The sequence below is a fragment of the Triticum urartu genome, unplaced genomic scaffold (genome assembly GCF_003073215.2).
Source record: "Triticum urartu cultivar G1812 unplaced genomic scaffold, Tu2.1 TuUngrouped_contig_10224, whole genome shotgun sequence".
In the NCBI taxonomy this organism is placed as follows: Eukaryota; Viridiplantae; Streptophyta; class Magnoliopsida; order Poales; family Poaceae; genus Triticum; species Triticum urartu.
In genome coordinates this window covers 1-14,210 of record NW_024111070.1, presented here as the reverse complement: position 1 = coordinate 14,210, position 14,210 = coordinate 1, and the positions used below count along the sequence as shown (strand labels likewise).

The 14,210-nt window shown below is 43.1% G+C and overlaps 1 long non-coding RNA gene across 1 annotated transcript; it reads right to left on the bottom strand.

The window, feature by feature from the left end:
• Positions 1-12,689: 12,689 nt before the first annotated feature.
• Positions 12,690-13,566, bottom strand: LOC125526481. Its single transcript, XR_007291710.1, has 4 exons — positions 13,441-13,566; positions 13,197-13,241; positions 12,930-12,974; positions 12,690-12,851 (listed from the first exon to the last, which is right to left on the bottom strand). It is a non-coding gene; the product is annotated as an uncharacterized LOC125526481 (long non-coding RNA).
• Between the last annotated feature and the right edge of the window lie 644 nt (positions 13,567-14,210).

Genomic DNA, 14,210 nt, shown 5'->3' with positions numbered 1-14,210 from the left:
AGAGCATTGTGCTCTGCTCTTGCGCGAGGGGGTATATATAGGCACCTCATTGGTCCCGGTTGGTGGCATGAACCGGGACTAAAGGGGAGCCTTTGGTCCCGGTTCAAGCCACCAACCGGGACCAATGGTGGTGGGCCAGGAGCGAGGCCACTGAACCGGGACTAATGGGCTGACCCGGCCTGGACCAAAGCCCTGTTTTCTACTAGTGCCTCGGAAGCAGGAAAGGAGAATTGTACCTACTGATTCCTCCGTGAGACGGATCTTGGATCTTGTATACTCAGCCACCAGAAAGAATTCTCGTTGCCCATTTTCTGTCGTAAAGTTGATTGGAAGTTTCAGAGAGCGCCAGATACGATCTTTGAAGGCATGGCCTTTCTCGAAGCGGAGATCCAGTAAAGACATGTCTTACCCAAGGGAGGAGAAGAGGCTGGGAGTAGGGGGGCTGCCGCAGTCGGAGTGACTGTTGGCGTGAGCGGCGGTGGCCGCAGTGGCCGGGCTGGTCAACGGCGGGGCTAGGAGCGGGGAGGCTAGTCAGCTACACTACTTCGTGTGGAGGTTGTTTGGAGTTGGAGAGGCTTTGATTTGTAACTAGCCGTCTCCAGCAAGTTTGAGTTGTTGATGACCAAAAGGATTATACGGATTACAAAATGGTAGAAATTGCATACCATTAGGATGAACATGACATCTCTCAAGGAAAAATTGTATATTCCACTCTACTTACAGAACAAATTAATTACACTGATGTATACATTCTGATGGATTCCAATGTCAAAGAATCTTTTAATTTGACCCAGTCAGATTTGCCAAGATTTTTCTCGGTCAGAATAATTTGCAGTTCGTCTTGGCTGAGAAGGCTGAGCTGCTTCGCCTTGAGTTGCAAGGTTTCCTGGCGCAGGTTACGCGTTTTCTGGTGAGGGTGGAGGCTACCCTTGGTAGGCTCATAATTGCGCCTGGTGTCACTCACCCGAACGAGCTCCATGTTGATTGTGTGGACAGAGAGGAAGCTGACCTCTATGGATGTTTTCCCCTCATATTAGCTCTACATGTCATCGCTGCATGTTGCATCGACTGCCTCTAGGACTGAGGACATCACCGAGATTGTTGCTCTGATGCTGTAGATCATGCCCGAGCTACAAATGATGTGTGGGGAGCATGCTTCGCCTTTATAAATGGTACATGCAGACTCGCTTGTGACCTTGATAGGGGTTGCATCGCCACCCACACCACCATCATCACAAACTAGTAAGGCACTCATCTTCGTGGAGCGTGGAGGTTTGGGTGGTGTTGTCTTCCAACCTCCTGAGCCCATCGTCCAGGTGGTTCCTGTGAGTAACGAGGTTGTGATATCAGTTGCATCACGCAAGTTTATGAGGCTTTCTTTGCTAGTTTTTCGAGAATTAATGGCCATATTTGAGTTTGCTAACCCTAGATCTAGCAAGATAGCCGGTTGCTTACTGAAGGAGGAGGCAAAATCAGGGACAAGAGCAAGAGGGTGTGCGCTAGCCATCGTTCCGTCACCCTGAAGGAGAAATTATTAGGGAGAAAAATCAAGAAGAGTGGCGCCATAAGCAAGGTGTTTGTGACTGCTTGACAGATTGTTCTCTTCTTTTCGGGTTGTTGTGTCTTGTCTGATGTATTTTTTGATGTGTTTTCGATGGTGGTTCTTTTGAAATGTTGTGATCCATGTGCCTGGGGTCTGTGGTTGTACTGGGGTTATTTGCTTCTCCAGAGGGGTTGTCGTGGAGATTCATGCTTTGGGAGTAGTCCACATGTGGCCATGTTGTAACGGTTTTCGCCCAATTTTTTCTCAATCTATTGGGTAATTCTTCTGCTTAATTATTCGATGTGGTAAATATTTTTCCTTAGTTTCAATAAAATAAAATACATATAGCGTATGCCGCCTGGAATTAAACCGAATAAGATGGATAATTATTGTAAAGTGCAAGTGCATTAAGGGTTTTTGTCCCTTTCAATAATGCACCATAAGTGGTTTAGGTCCATGAAAACCATGATGGAAATGTACTATTTTCCTTCACATATGGATGTGATCCTCTTGTCCAGGTTCAGGATGCAAATGTCCACCATATTTCACCTAAAAAACAGATACAAACTGAAGGAAAATGTACTATTGGATTGTTCATAGTTTAAGAAAATAGTAGAAACTGCGGACTCTTATTGAGGAAAACTATGTATTTCTCAAGGATTGATCATAATATCCTGCAATAAGGGCCTGACCGCGTGTAATTTACTTGATCTTAACGTTCAAATTAGCACAAGTCTTTTGAGAGGTAATGTAGTAGCTCTCTAGCTGGCTAGGTCTTGATATTCTACATAAACACCTATCAGTATTCAGATGGTACAATTGTCATGGCGGATTTTTCTTGACTTGACTAGCTGATGTGTATATATATGGTAGATTTTTCCTTGGTCGTTCTAAATCAGAGTTAAATTTAATTCTCAATACATTAAGTCAAGTCTTTTACGTGTAGAATTTGGACGATATACGCTCCTGCTCATTAATTGGGCAGTTAGGGTGTGTCAATGTCCCTATCTTAACAAGCTGGCTGTGATTTCACTAGCTGACTCCTTCGCAGCTGTGCATACGTACACACGAACAAATAGATATTCATTCTACTCGAACGTGAGAACATGGAATTTTCTTAGTGGCCTCTCTAGCAGTGACCATGGGAACATACTTGGCCGGGTCGCTCTTGGCCACTTGAGCTCGATCTCGGCACGCCTGCACCCGCTTGTGCACTCATCCATATATGGCATAGCAGGTGTCCCCCCGATTCTGGCCGGCATGCAGCAGCAGCCCGCGAGTTGCCGTTGCTGGTGTCGGTTCTAACTGCACTAACTAGTACTTCATCCATAGTTCTAGATACATATCTTTTTATCCATTTTGATTACAAATATTTTTGAATGGAAAGAGTACGAATAAATATTGCATGCACAATATTGGACTGTGGATAGGATACACACAGGGTGGCCGAACTGCGGTCTATTCCAATCTATCCGCCGTCCAACTCCAGCATGCCCAACCGGAAAGCGATGGCTTCTCTTGCTATGCTGACCTGCTGGACCATTTGGTGCGAGGGAAATGCACGGGTGTTTCGTCACAAATCCACGCTTCCGTCTGTATTGTTCTCCAACATTAAGAGCGACGCCAACCTTTGGGTAATTGCGGGTGCTAAGCACTTGGGCCAAATTATGCCGGGAAAGTAGTGGCTTTGTAATATTTTCTTTCGCTTTTCTTGTAAAAGAAACTCTAAACTCCTTCTTAATTAATGGATGAGACAAAGCTTTTGCCTCCGTTTCGAAAAAAAATCATGCTACTGTAAATATGGCAAGTGAAATTTCAACCATAATGTGTTTTTCTCCGTAGTCATGTAGAGGTCACGATGGGATGTTGGGCCTGTAGGAGGGGTTTTCTTGGCGGCTTCCATCCTGGTGACCAAGGTCACCATTGATCCTAATTGTGCAGAATCATTGGCCTGTCAGGAGTCGTTGTTTCTAGCTCAGGATCTTGACCTGTGGAAGGCGATGGTTGCACATGGCTGCTCGGAGTTTGTTAGAGCTATTGATAAAGGAAGTAGAGGAGGAGGGCATGTAGTTTTCGATCCCGAGCTCACATACATGCTGATTGGTAAACAGCCAAATAAAAAATAATTTTTTTAAATCTGTTTTTTTATAAACAGTGATGAATTCTTCACCCTCGTACATAATTTTGTGATGAAATCACATTCATGGGGATCTGGGAAAAAAGAAAAATCAATGCTCCCAAAAAACTATTGTTGGAAGCCTTTTGAAATCGATTTAGTTTTTGTCGCCCAGGCCGTCAGGAATGTCATTTCATCGCTAGTTTGTGTGCACAGTTGAAACATTCATCAATGTTTATCACAAAAAGAGAATAAGTTTTTTTGATATTTTTAGGAAGTTTTTGATTTTTACAGGTCACGAAGGGAGCATGTGTGTGCTCGGGATCAAAAGAGCACTTGCGAAGGAGCAAACGTGACGGACATCAAGGAGATCATGAGTATGAGCGGGAGCTAGGAGATATAGTGTTTTGTTATGAAAGAAGAGAGGATAATGTACGTAAATATCCATAATATTGCTAGAAAGCCTCTTGAATTAGTACCGAGGTGGCATGCATGTCCGGATTTTGGAGCCCCCGGGCTCTGTAAAACTTTTTATTATCGATGAATAAATGAGCTAGGCGTTTCTCTAAAAGAAGCTACAAAAATTAGAGCAGATATACTAGTCTATGTAGAAATTTAAGGACCAATAAAATATTACACATATTTTATTAGTTAAATATAAAGACTTAAAAGTCGTGCATGCTACACAAATCAGATGGACCTGAGTCCTATGTCTTTTTCTGTTTCAATAATGTTGCATGATCATGTCAATGCATGTGTTTGCAGGACAATAAATCTTCCATTTGTGCATTGCTCAATGGAATAGATACTGTCATACTGATATGAATGCCTGTTTTTCTACTTTAACCAAGGCAACGATAATATTGCTCTATCACCCGCAATCATTATTTCATTAAATCGATCCCAGTTCAACTTTCTAACTCATTTATGTGGTGAGTTCGTTGTGTTCTCGCTCATTGGTTTCTTATAATTCGGGGGAGCTTCGGTACAGACGAACAAATATCAATATCAAGCAAAAATAATCCTCCTGACAGAGTTCCCGAGAATCCTTACCCGACCACATGGACCCATCCATCGGCATGAGAGAGCCACTCACAGACAGTGCGACATGGCATATGCGTACATTGTGCAAGGAATTTCTTGTTGTATTACTTAGAGATTTTTCACTCGGCGTATTCTCCAGTAACCAGCTCTACATGTCCCACTTCCCCATAGAGAAGAAAAACGACCTGTATTTACAAAAAAAATTTAGAAAGTTTGCTTGAATTCCGTAAATTTAGATACATTTTGATAAATTTGAAATTCCTTTGAATAATTTCAGGTGTTATTTTGACTAGTATAATTGGTAAATGGTCCCACCGCGGGTCACCTGCTATTTTTCCCAACCCCCCAAAATGTTTGTATTGCTTACATAAATTTCCATGAAAGTGTATTCAATTTGTTTGAGGTCAATGTGATAAATTACTTGTTTATCTGATGCGGGGCTTATAAAAGTTACATATTGACATGGCTTAAGATAAAATTCACAAGTTTGAGAAGAAAAACATACAATTAATTCCATGGCAAAAAAGAAGATAAACTCAGTACAATCCAAATTTATTAGTACATGTGAATTCAATACAACACCAACATACCAACTTAAGGCAGTGAACAAATCCACCAAAGGAAGTACAAACTATAAACATGCAATAGATTGATACATACTTCTGTTCCACCTCTTAACTTCTTACACGCTATTAAAGTCTTCAGTATACGTATCACCTCATTCTTCTTCTTCATCCATGCACACGAGAGGATTAAAATATATATGTGAATCCTGAATTCACCGCTGAGAATAATTTGGAACCTTGCCTAACAAAATAAAATTTCAGCGTGTCAAGTTTCTGCGGAGGCACACACACAATATATGCAATAATTATAGTTCGTATACCTAGGTTGACTTGTTTTGTTCTGCGCTGCTTGATACCTTCAGCGGCGGTGCGGAATCACTTGTAGCTTTAGCTGCTGCACCTGCACACATGCAAAATCACAAGAGACAAACATTAGAGAATCCATTGACTATTTCGTCATGGAAGAAAAAGATTAGATGAAGTCTTTTGGAAAACAGGGATGCGAAAGCTAGTTCAAAAGGTGGGCAGGGAATCGAAACAAGTCCGACGTGGATGATGGGGCATGCATGCATGCACACGACGATCGAGTATGTAGCTCAGTAGCTGCTCTTGCTTGGAGACGCAATAGTAAGCTTGAATGTTTGAGTAGTTGAGTATACTAACCAGTAGAAGATGCCTCTGCCGGCTGTGCAGGTGCGTTATGTGGTGTCACAACTGCACGTCAATATCAATCAATTAGAGAGTAGTATACCGATACGATCAGGTTAACCAGTTGCATGCATGCATGGGATTAAGATGTTAGGAGGCTGGCTATGCTTATCAATGTAACATGAGGCAAATTTGGAGAGGCTAGCGATGGTGATAGTATCCAACAGGATGAATACCTTTCTTCCCGGCGTCAGAACTTTTCGGTCCAGGCACATCAGTATGCATCACTGCTCAGGGTGGACACGGTCCGGGCCGGTCCGGTCCCTGACCGAGCCACGCTTTGGACCGGCCGCGACTGGTCCGGACCGGACCGGTCCGAAGTGCCCAGCGGGCCTGTTTTCCTGAACCGGACCGACGAGGAGAAAGCTCGGTCAGGACCGAGGGACCGAGCGATGGCGGGGCGGGGCGTGAGCTGCGCGTGTGCCCCGGCGCCTGCATGTGTGTGCCCTGCGCGTGTGCCCAGCGTGCCCAGCGTGCGTGCGTCCGTGCCGTACCCTGTCCCTGAAGAGCAACTCCTCCGGCTGTTTGCTGTAGACGAAGATGCAGTTCATCTATGGTAGCGTCTCTACCTACATCAAGCTCGTCCCGGAGAACTCCGCCGCCGGCCGGCACCGTCACCATCAGCACATACTACGTGCCTACATCGTCGCTTCCAATTTCAGATTACTGATGAGCTTGTACTGCAATCATGGTGACTGTATGTGCATCAATTGATTGCAAATTCAGGCATCAGTTGTGGGGGACGGCCATGACGAGATCGACTCGGGGTTCCTGGGGAACAAGATGGGGCACACCAACGTGTGTGTGTTCACCGACGTGCTTGTCAGCACCCGAGGTGGGCTTGGAACGAACACACACGAACGAGAGACATCGGTGTTTTATTCTGCACACACTCCAGAGCTTTTCTGTTCTACAGTATTTCTTTGCTATTTATTCAGACTTACAGAACAGGAAACAGGGCTTTGTGGCACCTGACTTTCGCTGTCATGATTCACAGCATTCGTGCCATCCAACGAGCAGACCGACGAGGCACGAGACTCGCTCAAGCTGTTAGACCCGCGAGCTGAACTAGCTAACAGAAAGAAAGCGTTCGACCCTAACCTGACGAAAAACCAAAGTGCTAACTGAACTAACTGAAAATGTGACAGGGGCTTGGGATTTATTCAACTGTCTTCACCGACATCGCGGGCAAGATGGAGATGCAGTTCGTGCACGGGCGGCACTGCTTCATCGCGTCAGCAAGGCTGGCAGACGGCGGCCATGGTCGGGCAAGAGAGGATATGTGCATCGTGTAGGCGGCGTTCTGGACCAATTCATTGCGCGGTCGAAAGATGGCGATGCGGCGGTGCTCCAAGACGCGGTGGTTCAATCGGGGGTTGCCGGTGGCCGCGACGACGAGGAACGGCAGGCCCCGCGGCTGGGGTTTTTCGGTGCTGCTCGGGGGGCAATTGATATGAAATTTTTCGGTCCAGGCACATCTTTAGTATGCATCACTGCATAACAAATAATTGATATGAAATTTTTCGGTCCAGGCACATCTTTAGTATGCATCACTGCATAACAAATAATTGATATGAAATTTTTCGGTCCAGGCACATCTTTAGTATGCATCACTGCATAACAAATAATTGATATGAAATTTAATTGATTAATGAATGGGACTGGGATGGGCGGCCGGTACTAACCATCGTCAGAAGGCGATGCTGAGACACCTGGTGGTGCAACATACGTTGGACGGTCATCTGAATTAGTTTTCAGTGGAGGCACTGCATATATATGGCGTGTCAAAAGATGTAAATAGAGCTACTCTGCATGCACGCAATATACTGTTATGATAAGTGGAGGTTAATTAGCTTACCGCCCGGCTTGCTGTCCATGTTGTTTGGACTTGGGTAACCCTTGATTCTTAACTGGGCGTCGGCAGCAAGTTTGGCTTGGGAAAAGTTCGCCTTTTATAGGCTTATAAGGATTGTGAAATCGTAGAAATTGCATGTAATTAGGACGATCATGACGTCTCTCGAGGAAAAATTGTATATTCCACTCTATTTGCAGAACTAATTAATTGCGCCGATGTATACATTCTCATCGGTGGCAGTGTCATTGAAGAATCTTTAATTTGACCTAGTTAGATTTGCTAGGATGTGCTCAGTCAAGAAAATTTATATCGCGTATGCAACCAGAAATTACACAGAATAAAACAGATAATTATCTGAAAGTGTATTAACAGTTTTTTCACCTTTCAATAGTGCGCCTTATATAGTTCAGTTCCGTGACAAACCAAGAGGGAAATGTACTATTTTCCGTCACATGTGGAGGTGATCCTCGTGTCCATGGTTCAGGATGGCAAATGTCCACCATATTTCACCTAAAAAGCAGACACCTTTCCAAACCGAAGAAAAATGTACTACTCCTTATACGCATGGACAAGAGGAAAAACAAATAATATGGTATTGGCTTTTCATAGGTTAACAAAACATAGTAGAAACTGCGGGTTCATTATGTAGGAAAACCATGTATTCCTCATGGTGTGAACATAATATCCTGCCATAAGGGTCTGGTCGTGTGTAATTTCCTTGATCTTGCCATCAAATTAGCACAAGTCTTAATGTAATAGCTCTCTGGCTAGCTAGGTCTTGATATTCTTCATAGACAGCTATTGGTATGCAGATGGTATAAATAACTGTCATGGCGCAATTTTTCTTGATTTGACTAGATGATGTGTATATATATGGTAGATGTTTCCTTGGTCGTTGCATATCAGAGTAAAATTTAATTTCTCAACACATCAAGTCAAGCCTTTTACGTGTAGAATCTGGACGATATACGTTCATGATCATTAATTGGTCAATTAGTGTTTGTCAATGTCGCTATCTTAGCAATGCCCCACATGATACTTATTGAGTTGGATGAGAGAGAAATGAGAAAATATTTGCCTTCTCTTAGCTAAGAGATGATCTCTCACTTAGAAAGATAAGATAGTTTCACCTTCTCTTAGCTAAGAGATAATATAGTTCAGTTTTAATCATTCCACAATTTTAGGAGCATGAAATATTAACTGCCAGATATAACACGCTAAGAGATAATTCATCGTACAATATGTTTCTATATCTAAATGACATACATGATGTAAGATGAGACATGCGGTGACCTACCTAATGCCCCAAGTGTAATTAGTACTTCCACCGGTAGATTGCGACCTCCTTGAACACACCCACAGACGGAGCCGGCGGAGTAGTAGATAGTCTAATATGGGTATCACAATATCCCGTCTTTGTTCATCTACTCAGAAATTGTATGCGAAGTACACGCCATGTTTCTAGATACACATGACATGATAGTGTCCGGTGCAATGATGCCCCCCCCCCCCCCCCCCAATGATTCCCCCCCCCCCCTCCCCCCCAAAGCTTGTTGGACTGAAACGTTGACATTTCGATTAATAATGCAATAACAGAAACTTTAAATGGCATAATAGATTGAAACTATAAAATATTTATTTAATACAAGGTACATAATAGATTGAAAATGACATCTTTTTTCAATGCATGATGACATATTGAGGTGTCATGTTTACGCATTAGTACCAAGGATCACCTACTTTAGTATTGAGTAAAATAAATTACGAATGATAATAATTTAGGCTTATAGCCACTGTCCCGTTTGCATCCCGGGATCTAATCTAGTGGGCTTTCGCCTTTTTGTTTCACCGCTTCCTCCAACATCGGCCCCTTTCTTGAAACATCTGGAATTCCCGCCCATCCAAATCATCGACGTCCCCAACAACAAATTGCCCACTTGGCTCCCTACCCCTGCTTCTAGGTTCCAACTCGGTCATTGTCTCCCACCATAGCACACATTGTTGATGACAAACGCAATACTGGAGCAAAGCAAGAGGCAGCAGGGCTGCAAGAAGAAGGTGATTGCAACTCTGCAACGGCATCGCTGCCAACCTTCCCGACCGCCTCACCAAAATCACCCTCAGTGTCTTCTTCTAGATTGCCGGTATCTAGCTCATAGGCCTCTCCACCACTTTTACATAGGTCGGTAACCTTTGCACGTTTTCATTCGTGCTTGCTGCTATATGTGTGTCAGGTTGGAGAACCCGTCACATCACCCTCCCCCAAGGTCCACCTTCCATCTCCATTTCTCCTCTTATCCATGGCATGTAATACGTACAATGGTGCCCCGATCTTTGGAAGAGAAATACATGTTGATTTGGCTGGAGTTGACTTTGAAGATCCGACTAGAATGTGAGACGATGTTGCGCCTATGTAATCGCTAAACTAACTCCATAGTTTTTATTGACCGAGGCGGAGCACGATCAACATCACCATGAAGGTCTAATTTCTTGAAGCAATCGAACTATACTATGTAATCTGGATATTGTGAATATAGATAAAGTGGTCTTGGTTTGTGTTAGGCACAAACAAAGTACACACAGTTGCAGTTGTGTTGAGTATTAAATGAACAAATCCAACCTAAACAAACCCCTGTGACAATATTTATGGTGGGGCAGGGAAAATTTGGCTAGTCCTAATAGCGGGCCGAATCCAACCCGAGGTAGGGTTTCTTCATGAATAAGGACTCTAGAAGCTGCCTATGGTCATGTATTTCGACAGGGGTCTGGTTCAAATGTTAGGTGATGCAATACCTACAGAAACTTCATTCGACAACGAATATAAAGATTATTTTTAGCATATAGCATATCATTCGTTAGTCAAAATGAAGAGAAAATCCCTCATCGACTTATAAACCCGAATGGAGACACTACAATTGTGCGAATATTTTTCAGATTTTTTGACGCACCATATATAAATATGGAACACAGCCTACTGCCACAACCTCTATATCCATCAACTCCCTTTCTATGTAGTATTTGGTGTCTTAGAAGACGAGAAGGAATAGTATACTCGGCAGAACGTTCCCTAGAATGCGAGTGGTTGATGACTCCTTGATTAGTTGCATACACTTGACTTCTACTCCCTCTGTTTCTAAATATAAGTCTTTTAAGAGATCCCAATATGGACTACATATGAAGGAAAATGAGTGAATCTACACTCTAAAATATGTCTATATACATCCGTATGTAGTTTGTAGAGGAATCTCTACAAAGACTTATATTTAGAAACGGGGTGAGTACAACTTATTATTACGGTTCATTTTTCCGTTTCAATAATGCGACATGATCGAGTCAATGCATGCTTTGTCGGACAGGGAACCATCCACTTGTCCATGGATCAATGGAATAAATACTGATTTGCATACCTTTTTTTCTATTGTAATAATAATCAAGCCAATAATAATAATAAGATTTCTCGGTGATTGGCAATCTTTGCCCCATTAATTGATCTCAGCTGAACTTTCTGTGCTGAGCTGGTTGTGATTTCACTCGCTGATTTCATACTCCGCGGCTGTGCACACGTACACACGTCCAAATTGATATACATTCCACTTGAACATGAGATACATTCCACTTGAACGTGAGAAGGTGGAGTTTTCTAAGTGGCCTCTACAACTTAGGGGCGTAAAACCAGGTGGAACGTATATGTATCTATTTGGACGTGTGTACGTGTGCACAGCTGCGGAGTATGAAGTCAGCGAGTGAAATCACAACCAGCTCAGCACAGAACCTTCAACTGAGATCAATCAATGGGACAAAGATTGCCAATGACAGAGAAATCTTATTACTATTGGCTTGATTGTTGTTACAGTAGAAAAACAGGTATATAAATCAGTATCTAATCCATTGATCCATGGACAAGTGGATGGTTCCCTGTCCAACAAAGCATTTAATTAGCGGAAAATGAGTTAGACTTGCACTAGTGCAAAATGTGTTAACATTGTACCTATATGGTATATTCATCATAGTAAAGATTGTGATTATATATTCGAAAGGCACCAAATGACAAAACATATGCTTACATTGTGAAGTAATTTGTTGTGGTATTACTCACGGGTTTCTTTTCTTGGGTGATTTTCCTGGTCCGGCTTTACAGGGCACCTCCTGTGCCCCCACGGATTTTGGCAAAGTTTGCTTAGATTGAAAGAAAGATCAATTTTTTATCAAAATTTAAAATTTGATTTAATAATTCAGGGCATTATTTTGACTGCTATTACTGGTAACCAGTGCCCACCAACATATTGTCCAACCGAAAAATCTTGGTAATATAGTTTTGTAATAGTGTTCCCTCTTTGGCTCTTCCTTCGCCGGACCTCTGGGCATCCCCCCCGCGCCCCACATCATATTGCGGCAATTGAATTCTATTTGTCTGCCACACAATCATATTAATGATAAAACTATTGGTAAATCATGGCTATTGTGTACAAAACTAGTAATTAAAAGTTTAGTGCTGCTGATGTTCAAGACTCTATTGCAATGCATGAGGCAATTGCCTTTTTTTGCGGGTAATTGCCTAGTTAATTACATAAATTTCCAGAAAGTGTATTCAATTCGTGAGAACTCATGATGTGATAGAATATTTATTCATCTTATGCAGAGTTTGTCAAAGATCCAGACTAACACTGCTCAAGATAAAATTCACAGGTTTTAACCAAAAAAAAGGATAAAATAAGCTCCATGCCAAAAAAAGAAGATAAAACTCAATACAATCCCAATTTATTAATACATGTGAATACAAGACCGACATATGAACTTAGGACAGTGTACAAATCCACCAAGCAAGCACGTACAAACTACTAACATGTAATAGATTGATCCATATTTCCTTCCACCTCTTAACACTTACTAATAAATACTAGCAAGTCTGCAGTAGATTCTCATATCATTCTTCTTCGGCATGGATCAATCCAAATAAGAGAATTATTTTATATCTGGATCCTGAATTGGCCGATTAATTGGAAGTACTTGTATCCTTGCCTGAAATTAAAATAAAATTTCTGTACGTCAGGTTTCAGCAGCGCCACATGAATTATATGCAGACGAATATATATCTACCATTTTTATCCGGCTTGTTCCTTAGTGCTTTATCTTTCTTCTTTTCTGCACGCATGCGAACGCATAAGAGACAACAATTGGTCATGTCAAGAGAAAGTGCAACAGAAATCTTTTGGAGAACGTGGAAAAGAAGCTAGATTAAAAAGGTAGGCCCACATCGACGATGGTGCATGCATGCACGCACACGACGATCGGTATGTTAGCTTAGTAGCTACTCTTACTTAGAGACTAAAGTAATGTAATCTCAAGTGCTGGAGTACTACTAACCACCATTAGAAGCAGGTGGTTTCTGCACAGGCGCTGGTGGTTTCCCTGCACGGCAATATCAATCAATCAAACACTAGTACTACAGGATATGAGAATCAATCAAACACTAGTACTACATGGATATGAAAATCAATCAGTTTGCATTCATGCATGTGATTACGATGTTAGGAAACCAGTTATGCTTTTCAATGTAACATAAGGCTAAATTTGGAGAGGCTGCGATGAAGATAGAGTCGATGAGAACCTTGCGCATAAGTTTCCAGTCCAGGCATAGGACCTCTATTACTCGGCGCTGCATGGCAATAAAAAGATATAAACTTTAATTTAATTGGTTAATGAACAAAACTATGATATCTGGAGGTTAACAAGCACTAGTAGAAAACAGGGCTTTGGTCTAGGCCGGCTCAGCCCATTAGTCCCGGTTCAGTCCAGAACCGGGACCAATGTGGGCATTGGTCCCGGTTCGTGAGCCCAGGGGGCCGGCCGGGCCACGTGGGCCATTGGTCCCGGTTCATCTGGACCTTTTGGTCCCGATTGGTGGGATGAACCGGGATCAATGGGCCTCGCTCCTGGCCCACCACCATTGGTCCCAGTTGGGGTTCATCTGGACCTTTTGGTCCCGGTTGGTGGGATGAACCGGGACCAATGGGCCTCGCTCCTGGCCCACCACCATTGGTCCCGGTTGGTGGCTTGAACCGGGACCAAAGGCTCCCCTTTAGTCCCGGCTCATGTCACCAACCAGGACCAATGAGGTGCCTATATATACCCCTCGCTCGCGAGCAGAGCACCCCAGTGCTCTGTTTTTCTCTGGCCGAGGGGGAGAGGGCTTGGTGGTGCTCTAGCTCACCTCCTATGCACACAAGGTGTTCGATGGAATGCCCGGGCCCCGGTCTCCCCCGCCGTCGATCACCCGCGCCGAGCTCATCGCCGGCACCACCGTGGTGAGCCTCTTGTTTTATCTTCTTTCTGAAAGGAAAAATATTCTTACTTGCATGTTTACATAGATACTTGTAT